At 34.0% G+C, this 12,382-nt stretch overlaps 1 protein-coding gene across 5 annotated transcripts in view; it reads left to right on the top strand.

Annotated features, from left to right (window-relative positions):
• The window catches only part of CSNK1G3 (casein kinase 1 gamma 3), a 107,299-nt gene that overhangs the window by 13,779 nt on the left and 81,138 nt on the right, over positions 1-12,382 (top strand). The window lies entirely within an intron of this gene.

The following is a 12,382-nucleotide window of genomic DNA, read 5'->3' on the forward strand; positions in this document are numbered from 1 at the left end:
AACATGATCTTTTCATTGCCATAGACCTATCAGATAGATAGTGATTTAGGGGAACCTCAATTTTTAGGGAATGCAGTCTTCATGATGTTTCAGGGCTTTTCTTTCTGGCTCAGGTGAGCCAGCCCTGATCTCTGTAAGAAAAACTAGGCGCCTGGGTGGTGTAGTCTGTTAAGCTTCCGACTGTTGGTTTTGGTTCAGGTCCTGATCTCAGGGTCCTGAGCTTGATCCCAACATCAGTTGGGTTCTGCACTCAGTGTGGTCTGCGTAGGACTCTCTCTCCCTTTCTCTCTGCCACTCCACCCTACTCTTTGTCTCTTTCTCAAATAAATAAATCTTAAAAAAAAAAAAAAAGAAAAGAAAAATTAGGCCTTAACCCTGGTGCCCGTATTGGGACTTAAATTGTTTTTCAGTTCTGTGTCTTTGTCTTCTGGCTACAGCATTTACTTGGAGAAGGATTTTCGTGGTTTGGTCTGGGCAGAAAGAAATCCATAGTCTGGAGAAGTGGTAGTTTAAGCTTTTCTATCAACTTATTGCAAGTTTCATTCTAGAATCTTATAGAAGTCAACTTGGTTATTCATGATTTATTGTCGGTTATAATATCAAGTTCTTTCTATGATGAGAATTGACAATATCAGCTTCCTAAGTAAATTCTCAAATGTCAAATTCTTTTTCTTTTTAAAGGTTTTATTTGTCAGAGAGAGAGAGAGCACAAGCAGGGGGAGGGGTAGAGGGAGAAGCAGGCTCCCCATTGAGCAAGGACTCCAGGATCATGACCTGAACCAAAGGCAGACACTTAACCAACTGAGCCACCCAGGCATCCCTCAGATGTTGATACTCTTGAGTGAACCTTTTAATTTTGTGCCTTTGCCTTGACGTGACGGTTATTTGTAAATATATATTTTTACAAATTTAGGGAATTAGCACTGTAGTTAAAAAAATGTAATTTCATTATGAGAACTGTGTATGAAGCAGCTACTGACTTTTCTGAAGTACTTTCTCATTTATCTGGCATAATCAGTCAGCGACCTGTTAGATAAATTAGGAGATTGAATCTATACTAAAATATTTTATTTTAGTATTCTTTTAAAATGATCAGCTTTATGAGGTAGTACTCTTCTCAGTGTTTTCTAAACATACTCAGATCTTGCTGAGTCAGGGTTCTCATTCTGCACATCAGTTATAAAGTGTGCTGTGATGTATAGATTGTCTGAATTTATCGAGGTGTAAAGGTTGTCTTTGTTCTCTGTCATATTTTTACTAGTTACTTCAATTGTTCCTACTATGTTTGATTTTCTAAAAATAAACTTACTAGAATTATTTTAAGATTAAAGTAAAATATAGTTTAGGGGCTCTTTTTGTTTAATGAGCAAAATATGCATTTTGTGACTTTTAGTGCATTTTTTTTCTTCTGGTTCATAGCTATGTTTTGGAGATTTGAAACTACAGTATAGGGGCACCTGGGTGGCTCAGTCTTTAAGCGTCTGCCTTCAGCTCAGGTCACGATCCCAGGGTCCTGGGATCGAGCCCCGCATTGGGCTCCCTGCTCCCCCGGAAGCCTGCTTCTCCCTCTCCCACTCCCCCTGCTTGTGTTCTTGCTCTCTTTGTCTCTCTGTCAAATAAATAAATAAAATCTTAAAAAAAAAAAGAAACTACAGTATAAATGACCTTTGATTCGTGAAGTGTTATTCCACTTGTTGTATCTTCTTAGAGCTGTAAATTGCCTGCCTGTCCATACCTTTTTTCCTTCTTTCTTTGAAAAAAACATGATCTTATAAATTAACATTCCTAAACTTCTAAGTGGTAGTTTGTTCACTCATTCATTCATTCACTCATTTATTCAACAAACTTTTAATAAACATCTGCTATGTATTATGTGTTATAATAGATAATGAGGAGATTGAGTTCAGTAAAATATCCTTGCCCTTCAGGACATCAGATAAAATAAATGGGCTATCTTAAGGTTGAAAAGTAAAAACATTGTGCCTTGTCTTTCCTGTAAATTGGTTGTAAAATGTAAAGGTTTCATCAGGTTCACTTTAAATTTTTTTTCTTCCATCAGGAAGCTCAAAGGTTATCTTTTTTTTTTGAAGTTGGCAGCAAGTGATACTTGCCTACTTCTATTAGTTCATTAGGAATTGCATAGTGACAATATTTGAATTCTATCATTTCTTACTTATTAGATGGGAATATATTTAAAGAGAAAATTCCTCTCATCAGTTAGGGTTGATCCTCATTATTAACAGATTCTATATTTGCAGATTTCTCTGCTTGCTAAAATTAATTTGTAACCCCCAAATCAGCATTCTTGGTGCTTTTCCAGGCATTCATGATATGCACATGTTCAGATCGGCAAAAAATGTGTATTACCCAACATGCATGTTCCCACCCAAAGCTGAACAAGGTGATGCTCTGCCTTCTTGTTTTGCTTTTTTGGGGTCTATTTAATGCTTTTTTGGGGGTGATTTTGCTTTTTGAAATGACCCCCAAATGTAGTATGGAAGTGCTGTCTAGCGTTCCTGAACTCAACCTGTATGATTTGCTTTATTGAAAAAAATGTGTGTTACGTGGGCTTAGTTCAGGCATGAGTTTTAGTGCTCTTGGCTCTGAGTTCAATGTTAATGACTCAACAATACATATTAAATAAGGCGTCTTTAAACAGAAACATCCGTGAACAAGACTGTATATTAATCGTTTGATGAAAATGTTGTGACCAAAGACTTGCAGGAACTGAACCCTTTATCTTCCCTAGGAGCATTGGTCCATTGTTCCTGTTTCAGAGTTTGCAACTTTATAGAACATAACTCCTGGGAACCAACTGTTTTTAGTTTTGCTCAGGTACAGAAGGATATCCTTTTTAATCAATATAAAAAATATACTTCAGCGCCATGGGAGTCATGAAGTCGATAGGCTTGAAAGGGCATGGTGAGACCTGTTCTGGGACAGGTTCATTGCTATATCCCCAGACCCTTGGACCGTGCTTGGTACAGGGTAGATATTCAGTAGGTATTTGTTGAATGCAAATGAGTGCCCCAAAACAGAATATGACTTTCCTTGACAGCGTGGAGTTAAAATTTAATACTGTTCCTGTGATTGGGATTTGCAGCCATATTTGTATTCTTATAGTGAGATGACCTGCTCATAGAGATTGATATTGTGAATTTTTCATTAATAGAAGTTTCCTGTGACCTCTACTTGATTTTTCATCCCCATCATGCTTAAAGGGGCAGGAGATGAGGGTGAGGTATGCTTCTCTGGCTGCACATGTAATAAATGTTTAGGGGGCTGGACATTTTCAAATTAAACATTCCTTCCTATTCCAACCATTGAGATTCCTTAGCTGCGGTAAGGGGTATTACCAATGAGAGTATAAATTTACCTGTGAAAGTAAAAAGAGGAGGCACAAAAGATATTTTGAAGACCTATGATATAGTTGTATCCTAGTTACTAGAAGAGAGTCAGACCTGGATAGTTAGAAAATTTACTTAATTAGATATTCAGTAATGTTTATGTTTATTAAGAAAATTTCTCATTAAAAATTGACTCAGTTATAACATTATAATTTAGCATGTTTTGATACTCCTATGCTGTCATGTATTTATTACATCTTTCAAACTGAGAAATACTTTTTGACCATAACTCATAGAAATCTGTTTATCACAACCTGTAAAAATGTATTTTACATTGTGACCCGTGGATACATATACATGATATAAAGAACAAAAACAAAATCTCATTGAACAAAACTATTCTTTTTTTTTAAAAAGATTTTATTTATTTATTTGAGGGAGAGAGAGAGAATGAGAGATAGAGAGCACGAGAGGGAAGAGGGTCAGAGGGAGAAACAGACTCACTGCTGAGCAGGGAGCTCGATGTGGGACTCGATCCCGGGACTCCAGGATCATGACCTGAGCCGAAGGCAGTCACTTAACCAACTGAGCCACCCAGGCACCCTGAACAAAACTATTCTTTATGACATATGTGTATTCCATTTTATTTTCTGTATAATACTATTTCATTTTAAAAAGTGCTGCTCAAGACTTCTTACATTAGTTTAACAACCCACTAATTTAGGGTCATGATCCACACTTTGGAGAACCCTGCTCTAATAGAACTGGTGGCAATTTTTAGACTAGAATTTCCTGGATCTTGATAGGAATATACAGGGGGCATCACTGAAGTCAGGTTTCAAAAATGTAAAGTACTTTTGACTATAGTTACTAAATGTTTCTGAGACAAAATAAGTTTCTGTAGTATGTAATTAGAGAAATTAATCTCCATTTTTGACATTACAGTTAATGATTTAGCTTTTAAAAATAAGTGTTGAGTCTTTTCTTAGACAACCACAGTTGAGCTCATGCCAGAAACCAGTAACTGGGACACTTGCTGCTAATAGAAACATGTGATATACCGGCTAGCCATCACATCACAAATATTCTTACTCATTTAAATTTCAGAGAAGCCTGGAGACATATATTGTAATGTAATTTTTAGAGACTGAATAAGGCATTTGACACACTGAATGGGTCATTTCATATACTAAATATGGATTTTTTCATTTAAGTTATAAAGCAGTGACAAGTTATTAAGATATCAATGCTGTGACATGTAACATGTGAAAAACAATTTTTAAAATTTACATTACTTCTAATTTTGTATTTGCAAAAAACATTGACTAACATATTGAATAGGAAAAGGTAACCATAGAACATTTTCACACTTAATATTACAGATACATGGAACAATTCTATATGTATTGCAGCAATATTTTAGAAGCTAGATGGAGTATTAATAAGCATTTTAAAAAATTTAGAACTGCTCATTAATATTTGAAAGCTTTCGCTAACTCTGGGTGGTTTTTTGAGGTAGAACATACTATACTGATATGTTCTCAGACTACTTACTCTGTTTTATGTAGTTGCAATCTAAAGAAGGTCAGTTGGCTCTGTAATGTATTAAATTATTGGCCCATGAAGATTAGAGAATCTGATTTTCTCTTTTATGTTTTGAAGATTCATCATTGATCATCAAATTAGAAGTATGCCAGTGGCCTACATTTCTGTTCATCTAATCAGATTATGTCTAATGTTTTCTGTATTTAGCAGCTCTTTTTTTAAAATCTTTATTAGTGGATGTTATGACATCAAAATTGTATTTGTTTATGAAAGCAAAACAATTGATTATTTGTATTTGTATGTCAATTCTTGAGGATAATTTAAAAATACATCCCTTTAATAAATTATGTCTTTTAAATGTAGGTATTTAAGTCAGTATGCTGAGAATAGTGATAGAATCAAACCTAATTTGTAAATATTTTGTTACTCTTTATGCACACTCATGTAGCTTTATGCACATTAACTATAAATCCATGTCCATTCTTTTGGTTATAGATGGTTTAGGGTTTTAGTTAAAAGGGTAGTATCTCTTAAATAAAAGTTAAAATATCCTTAAGCCATATAGATCATTATTTAATTTGCGTTATCAGGTGTATGCTAGACATATTTGTATGATACTTTGTTCTCTCAGTTTTTATTTCTCTAGATGCCTGATTTTTAAGTTTTCAAGCTGTGTTTTTCCATTCTCTTCCTTGTAGTTTTTGAATTTAAAATTTCTCAGAGAAATTTTCTGTTACTATTGACTGCCTCTGTAGGTATAATACAGTACTAGGATTATTTGTGGGCTTTTAGCAACCAGGGTAATTTTAATGGTCATTCTGAATCTTGTATCTGCTTATATTTCTGTTTTTGCTTGACTGTTAGAAGTCAGAAAAATAAATTTGTTAAGTATGGGTACTGAACTGCATGGTATACATTTTGTATTTAGTATTACATGGTTATATTTCCAACATGACCTAGCTTCTTGCCTGATTCCTTACTTGAAATTTTTCTCAGTTGTTTTGTAGTGTGTGTATTGTAAACTGCCCTAAATACTTTTCTCTAACAAGGTTGGCTTTTAAATAAAGTACAGATATTATTTAGTTTTTAGGATAGATTGTTGCTAAAAATGTATCTATAATTTCGTGAGAAAATGACACACTTTTCAGTGGTTCTTAACTTTTTTGGGTAATATAATCTTCTTACAATCTGTGGAAAGTTATGGATTCTGTCTTAAAAAAATGCTCAGGAGGTCCATGGATTTCAGGTTAAGAATTCCACAACTGTTTCCAGTGTTAGTGGATTGTATTTTCATTCAAAGTAAAGTAAACCAAACCAAAACAAAAACTATGATTTGTAGAGGCACTTACTACTTTACTTTTCAATAACTAGAAATATTCTTACTGGATTTTGATGGTGATTTTTAATTATTATAGGGTGAAGGCTACTTATTTATTCATGGTAGAATTAACATTTTTATTAAATTAATGACTGCTAGAATATTAAAATAATAGAGAAAGATGTAAAAGTAATAGTATCTTACTTCATATCTCTAGTATTTGAATTTTTCAGTAGATAAAACCACTTTTTTTTTTCCTTGAGGAAGAATTAAAAGCCTGTCGTTAGGTCATAAGAGGAGAAAAGATTCCTTTGTAAAGGATCGTTTAATTAGGATCATAGATAAAAAAAAATTTGGTATTTAAAGAATGGGTCATTTTGATATTTTTCAGGAAGGAATACTGGGAAGCTGAATAGCAGTTCAGTAAGTTTTCACAGACCTTAATATTTAAGTATATAGATTACAAACTTTCCCATGACTGGTTCTAGATTCCTCTCTCCCAAACCCCTTATGTTAATTAACTATCTCTGAATCTGAGGATGTATGAAAGAACTTTTAATTATTTCAGTTTTAAATGCTTTAGGAGTTATTTCTGTAATTTAAAATAATATGCATATACTGTTCTCTTTAATTCTATGTCAAATTATTTTAAGTAGGCTCCATGCCCAGCATGGAGCTCAATGCAGGGCTTGAACTCACTACCCTGAGATCAAGACCTGAGCTAGATCAAGAGTTGGACACTCAACCGACTGAGCCACACAGGTGGCTTTTGCCCCTATGTGAAATTAATAATTTTTTTCTAATTTTAATTTTTTTCCAGCTTTACTGAGGCATAGTTGACAAAATTGTATGTAAACTGTACAATATGCTGTTTTGTAGACATTGTAAAACGATTATGACAATCAAGTTATTTAAATTCATTACATAGTTACCTTTTTTTTTTTTTTGTGGGTAGTAAGGATAGTCATCTACTCCCAGCAAATTTTAAATATACAATACAGTTTTATTAAAATACAATACAGTATTACTAATTGAAGTCACCGCGCTGTACATTAGATCCTCAGAAGTTATGGATCATATAACTGAAAGCTTGCCCTTTGACCTACATCTCTCCATTTCTCCTAGCCCCTGGCATCCACCATTCTACTCTGTTTCTATGAGTTTGACTTTTTTTTAGAGTCTACAAATTAATGATTCCCTATAATATTTGTCTTTCAGTCTGGTGTATTTCACTTAGTTTAATGCCCTCGAGGTTTATCTATGGTGTCCCAGTGGCAGAACTTAGCTTCTTTTTTTATGGCTGAATAATGTTCCATTGAATATAGCCAGTTTCCTTTTTCCATTCATCGGTGACAGACACTTAGGTTGTTTCCATATCTTGGCTATTAGGAAGTAGTGCTTCAATGAACATGGCAGTGCAGATATCTCTCTCAGATACTTATTTTAGTTTCCTTTGGATAAATACCCAGAAGCAGGATTACTGGATCGTAGGGTAGTTCTATATTTGATTTTTTGAGGAACCTCCCTATTATTTTCCATAATGACTGTACTAATTTATATTCCCATTAACAAGTGTACAGTGGTTTGCTTTTCTCCATATCCTTGCCAACATTGGTTAATTCTTATCTTTTTGATAATAGCCGTCTTAATAGGTATAAAGTAATACCTGATTGTGGTTTTGATTTGCATTTGCATGATAACTAGTGATGTCGAGCACCTTTTTTGTATACCTGTTAGCTGTTTGTATATCTTCTTTGGAAAAATGACTATTCAGATCCTTTTCCTATTTCTTAATCACATTATTTACTATTGAGTTGTATGTGTTCCTTATATATTTTAGACATTAACCCCTTATTAGACATATGATTTGCAAATATTTTTTCCCATTCCATAGGTTGCCATTTTATTTCATTGGTAGTTTCCTTTTGCTACAGAAGCTTTTAGTTTGATGTAGTCCTACCTGTTCATTTTACTTTTGTTATCTATGCTTTTGGTATCATATCCAAAACAATCATTGCCGAGACCAGTGTCAGGAAGCTTTTTTTCTATGTTTTCTCTTAGGAGTTCTGGTTTCAGGTGTTATATTTAAGTCTTTGGCCCATTACGAGTTAATTTTTGTGAATGATGTGAAATAGGGATCCAGTTTCATTCTTTTGCATGTGGATGTCTAGTTGTCCCGACACCATTTATTGAAGAGGCTGTCCTTTCCCCATTTTATGTTTTGGTGCACTTGTCAAAGATTAGTTGATATGTATATGGATTGATTTCTGGGTTCTCTGTCCTGTTCTATTGATTTATGTGTCTTTTTTTTTTTTTAATGCCAATACCATATTGGTTTGATTTCTGTAGCTGTGTAATACAGATTGAAGTCAGGAAGTGTGATGCCTTCAGCCTTGTTCTTCCTCAGGATTGGTTTGGTATTTGGTCTTTTGTGGTTCTCTATGAATTTTAGGATTTTTTTTTCTTTTTTTTGTTCAGTGATAAAAGCCCTTGGAATTTTGGTAAGGATTGCATTGAATATGTAGATCACTTTGGGTTATTTAATCATAACAATACTAATTCTACCAATTTAAGAATATAGGCTGTCTTTGTTGTATTTGTGCCTCTTCAATATTTTTCATTAATGTCTTAACACATTTCAGTGTATAGGTCTTTCACCTTGGTTAAATTTATTTCTAAGTATTTAATTCTTTTTGATCCTATCATAAATGGGATTGCTTTCATAATTTCTTTTTCAGAGCATTCGTTGTTAGTATATGGAAGTTCAACTGATTTTTGTATGTTGATTTTTTGTGTCATGTAACTTTACTAAATTTGTTTATAATAGCTAACAGTTTTTGATAGAATTGTCAGAAATACATCATACCAAAACTAATGGGATATAGCAAAAACAGTTCTTGGTGGGAAATTTATGGTGATAAGTGCCTATATTAAGAATAAAAAAAGACCGCAAATAAAGGAATCTAAGTTTATACTTCAAGGTAAAAGAAAAAAAACTAGAAAAAGAACAAACTAAGTTCAAAGTTAGCAGAAGGAAGGAAATCATGAGATCAGAGCAGAACTAAGTGAAATAGAAACTAGAAGAACAAGAGAAAAATCACAAAATGAAGAGCTGTTTTTTTAAGGATAAAATTGATAAAGTCTTAGCTAGAGTAAGAAAAAAAGAGAAGACTCAAATAAAATTAGAAATAAAAGAGGAGATACTGCAGCTAATACTGCAGAAATACAAAGGCTCATAAGAGACTCTTGTAGGCAGTTATATGCCAACAAATTGTGTAATCTGAAGAAATAAAGTCATAGAAACAAACAACCTACCAAGACTGATTAAGGAAGAAATAGAAAATCTGAATAGACTTGTAAATACTAAGGAGATGGAATTAGCGATCATAAATCTCCCAACAGCAACAACAAACCCCAGGACCTGATGGCTTTACTGGTGAATTCTACTAAACATCTAAAGAAGAATTAATACCAGTTCTTCTGAAACTCTTCCAAAAAATTGAAGAGGAAGTAATGCTCCTAAAGTCATTTCACGAGGCCGACACTACCCTTATGCCAAAGCCAGATAAGAGCACTACAAGAAAAGAATATCACAGACCAGTATCCCTAATAAATATAGATGCAAAAATCCTCAACACAATACTAGCAAACTGAATTTACTAGAACATTTAAAGGATCATACACCATGATTAAGTGGGATTTAAGCCTGGAATGCAAGGATGCTTCAGTGTTTGCTAATCAATAAATGTAATACACCACATTAAGAGAATAAAGGATAAGAATTGTATGAGCACCTTAATAGGTTCAGAAAAAGACTTTGACAAAATTCAACATCCGTTCATGATAAAAGTCTTGAGAGATTCTGTATAGAAAGAATGTACCTCAACATAATAAAGGCACATGTGACAAGCCCATAGGTACCATCATATTCAATGGTGAAAAGTTGAAAGCTTTTCCTCTAATACCAAAAACAAGACAAGGATACTCCCTCTCACCACTTGTATTCCACATAGTACTGGAAGTCCTAGCCACAGCAGTCAGACAAAAAAACAATAAAAGGTATTCAAATTAAAGGGAAGAAGCAAAATTGTCTTTTTTTTTTTTTTTGCAGAGGCATTGTCTTAGAATTTTCTACTAAGAGTGATGAAATTTTAGCTCACACATTTCCACTTACCCTTCTGTCTTTAAATGTTTGGATAGTTATTATGTTTACTTCCTCTATTATTGCTTACCTTTGACACTTTAACAGTCTTAACATCTCTGTTTTGTTCTAGCAAATTTTACATTATTATCTTTTTACTCGGTACTTTGTAAGGTGCAGATATTCTTATTTCTCTTGTTTTTTTTTTACCACTTCTACTTCCCCTTAGCAGGTGAGCATTTGTCAATTGTATCAAGGTTGGAAAAATTTATATTCTCTTCTGTAACATTTATCTTGCGTTTTTGGGGTAAGATTGATTCTAAAAGCTGAAAATCAATTAACCATGCTTGCGCTGTTAGGACATGCAGGAGGACCAAGTAGTATGCTAGAGAGAGTGAGTGGGAGAGAGAGGGAGCATGAGTGGGGGAGGTAGAGGGAGAAGCAGGCTCTCCAAGCAGGGAGCCCAATGCAGGGCTCGATCCCAGGACCCTGGGATCATGACCTGAGCTGAAGGCAGACACTTAATTGACTGAGCCACCCAGGTGCCCCAGTTAACATACAGTTTTATATTAGTTCAGGTATACAATATAGTGATTCAGCAATGCAGTACATTACTCATTGCTCATTGTGATAAGTGTACTCTTTCATCCCCATCACCTGTTGCACCTATTTCACTCATCCTCACACCCACCTCCCATCTGGTAACTGTCAGTTCTCTATAGTTAAGAATCTCTTTCTTGGTTCGTCTCTCTCTCTCTTTTTTCCTTTGTTTTGTGTATTAAATTCCACATATGAGTGAAATCATGTGGGATTTGTCTTTCTCTGACTGACTTATTTCGCCTAGCCTTAAACTTTGTCACTTCATCTGTTATGCAAATGACAAAATTTTATTTTTTTATGGCTGAATAACATTCCATTGAATATACCATATCTTCTTTATTCATTCATCTGTCGATAGACACTTGGGCTACTTCCATAATTTGACTATTTTAAATAAATAATGGTGCCATAAACAGAGGATATATTTCCTGATTAGCGTTCTATTGGCCCTTTCTGCTCTAGCCCAGGAAAATTTTCTTTGAAAATTTTTCTTAATTTTCTCTGTCCTCCACAATACTTAAAATTATTAGTTGGAAATTGGAGGTGTTGGATTGCTTCATCCTATGTGTTTTCCTTTATTTGTTTTCTTATTTTTGTTTTACATATTAAGATTGCCTCCCCACTTGGTTTTTGCTTTTTCCATTTAATGTAGCATTATTTTATCATTGTCCCTCTGTATTACTGTTCTTCTCAGAAGCCTCTGAGGATGATTGTTTTTATTTTTTGTAGTTTTTCTTTTACTTTGTGTGAGTGATCTCCTTTTTCCAGATTTTTCATTTGCTTTTTTGTTTGTATTTTTCTTTTGCATAATTAGCTTTCTTCACAAATACTGTAATTCTGGATTGTTGGTTCATTAGTTTCTTGGTGTCATGACAGACATTCTTTCAGCTATACCCAACACCAATAGACATGAGTCACAAATCCAAATGCCCAAACAAGTAAGGCAGGTAATATGTATGAGTGAACCAAGCAGAGAAGAAGACAATAAGGAATTCTGGGGACTACAGCAAACTAGAAAGCAAATACCCCACTTGAAAGGGGCAGCTATTACTCAGCTGTAAACACTGTCATTCCCATTCAGGAATCTAGACATTCTACTACAGAAGCCTTTCTTTTGGTGAAATCTCTGTAGTTGATATTTGTTGAGCACTTACTATACTAAGTACTTTAAATAGATTAATTCATCAATTCTCAAAACTGTAAGGTACTGTTATAATGAATCCCTATTTTTACCAACAAGGAAACTAAAATTTAAAGAAATTACACTGCATGACCCGCATCATGAAGTTAGTAAGTGGTACAGTGGGAATATGATTAAAAGAATTCCTGAGTTCATATTTTTACCCACTTTACCTCCTAATATTGTTTTTGCTAACTGACTGACCTCTCAAAATACAGACTGTACCTTTCTGTACCAGAAAATACAACAGG

This window comes from Zalophus californianus, chromosome 5, assembly GCF_009762305.2.
Source record: "Zalophus californianus isolate mZalCal1 chromosome 5, mZalCal1.pri.v2, whole genome shotgun sequence".
Taxonomy (NCBI): domain Eukaryota; kingdom Metazoa; phylum Chordata; class Mammalia; order Carnivora; family Otariidae; genus Zalophus; species Zalophus californianus.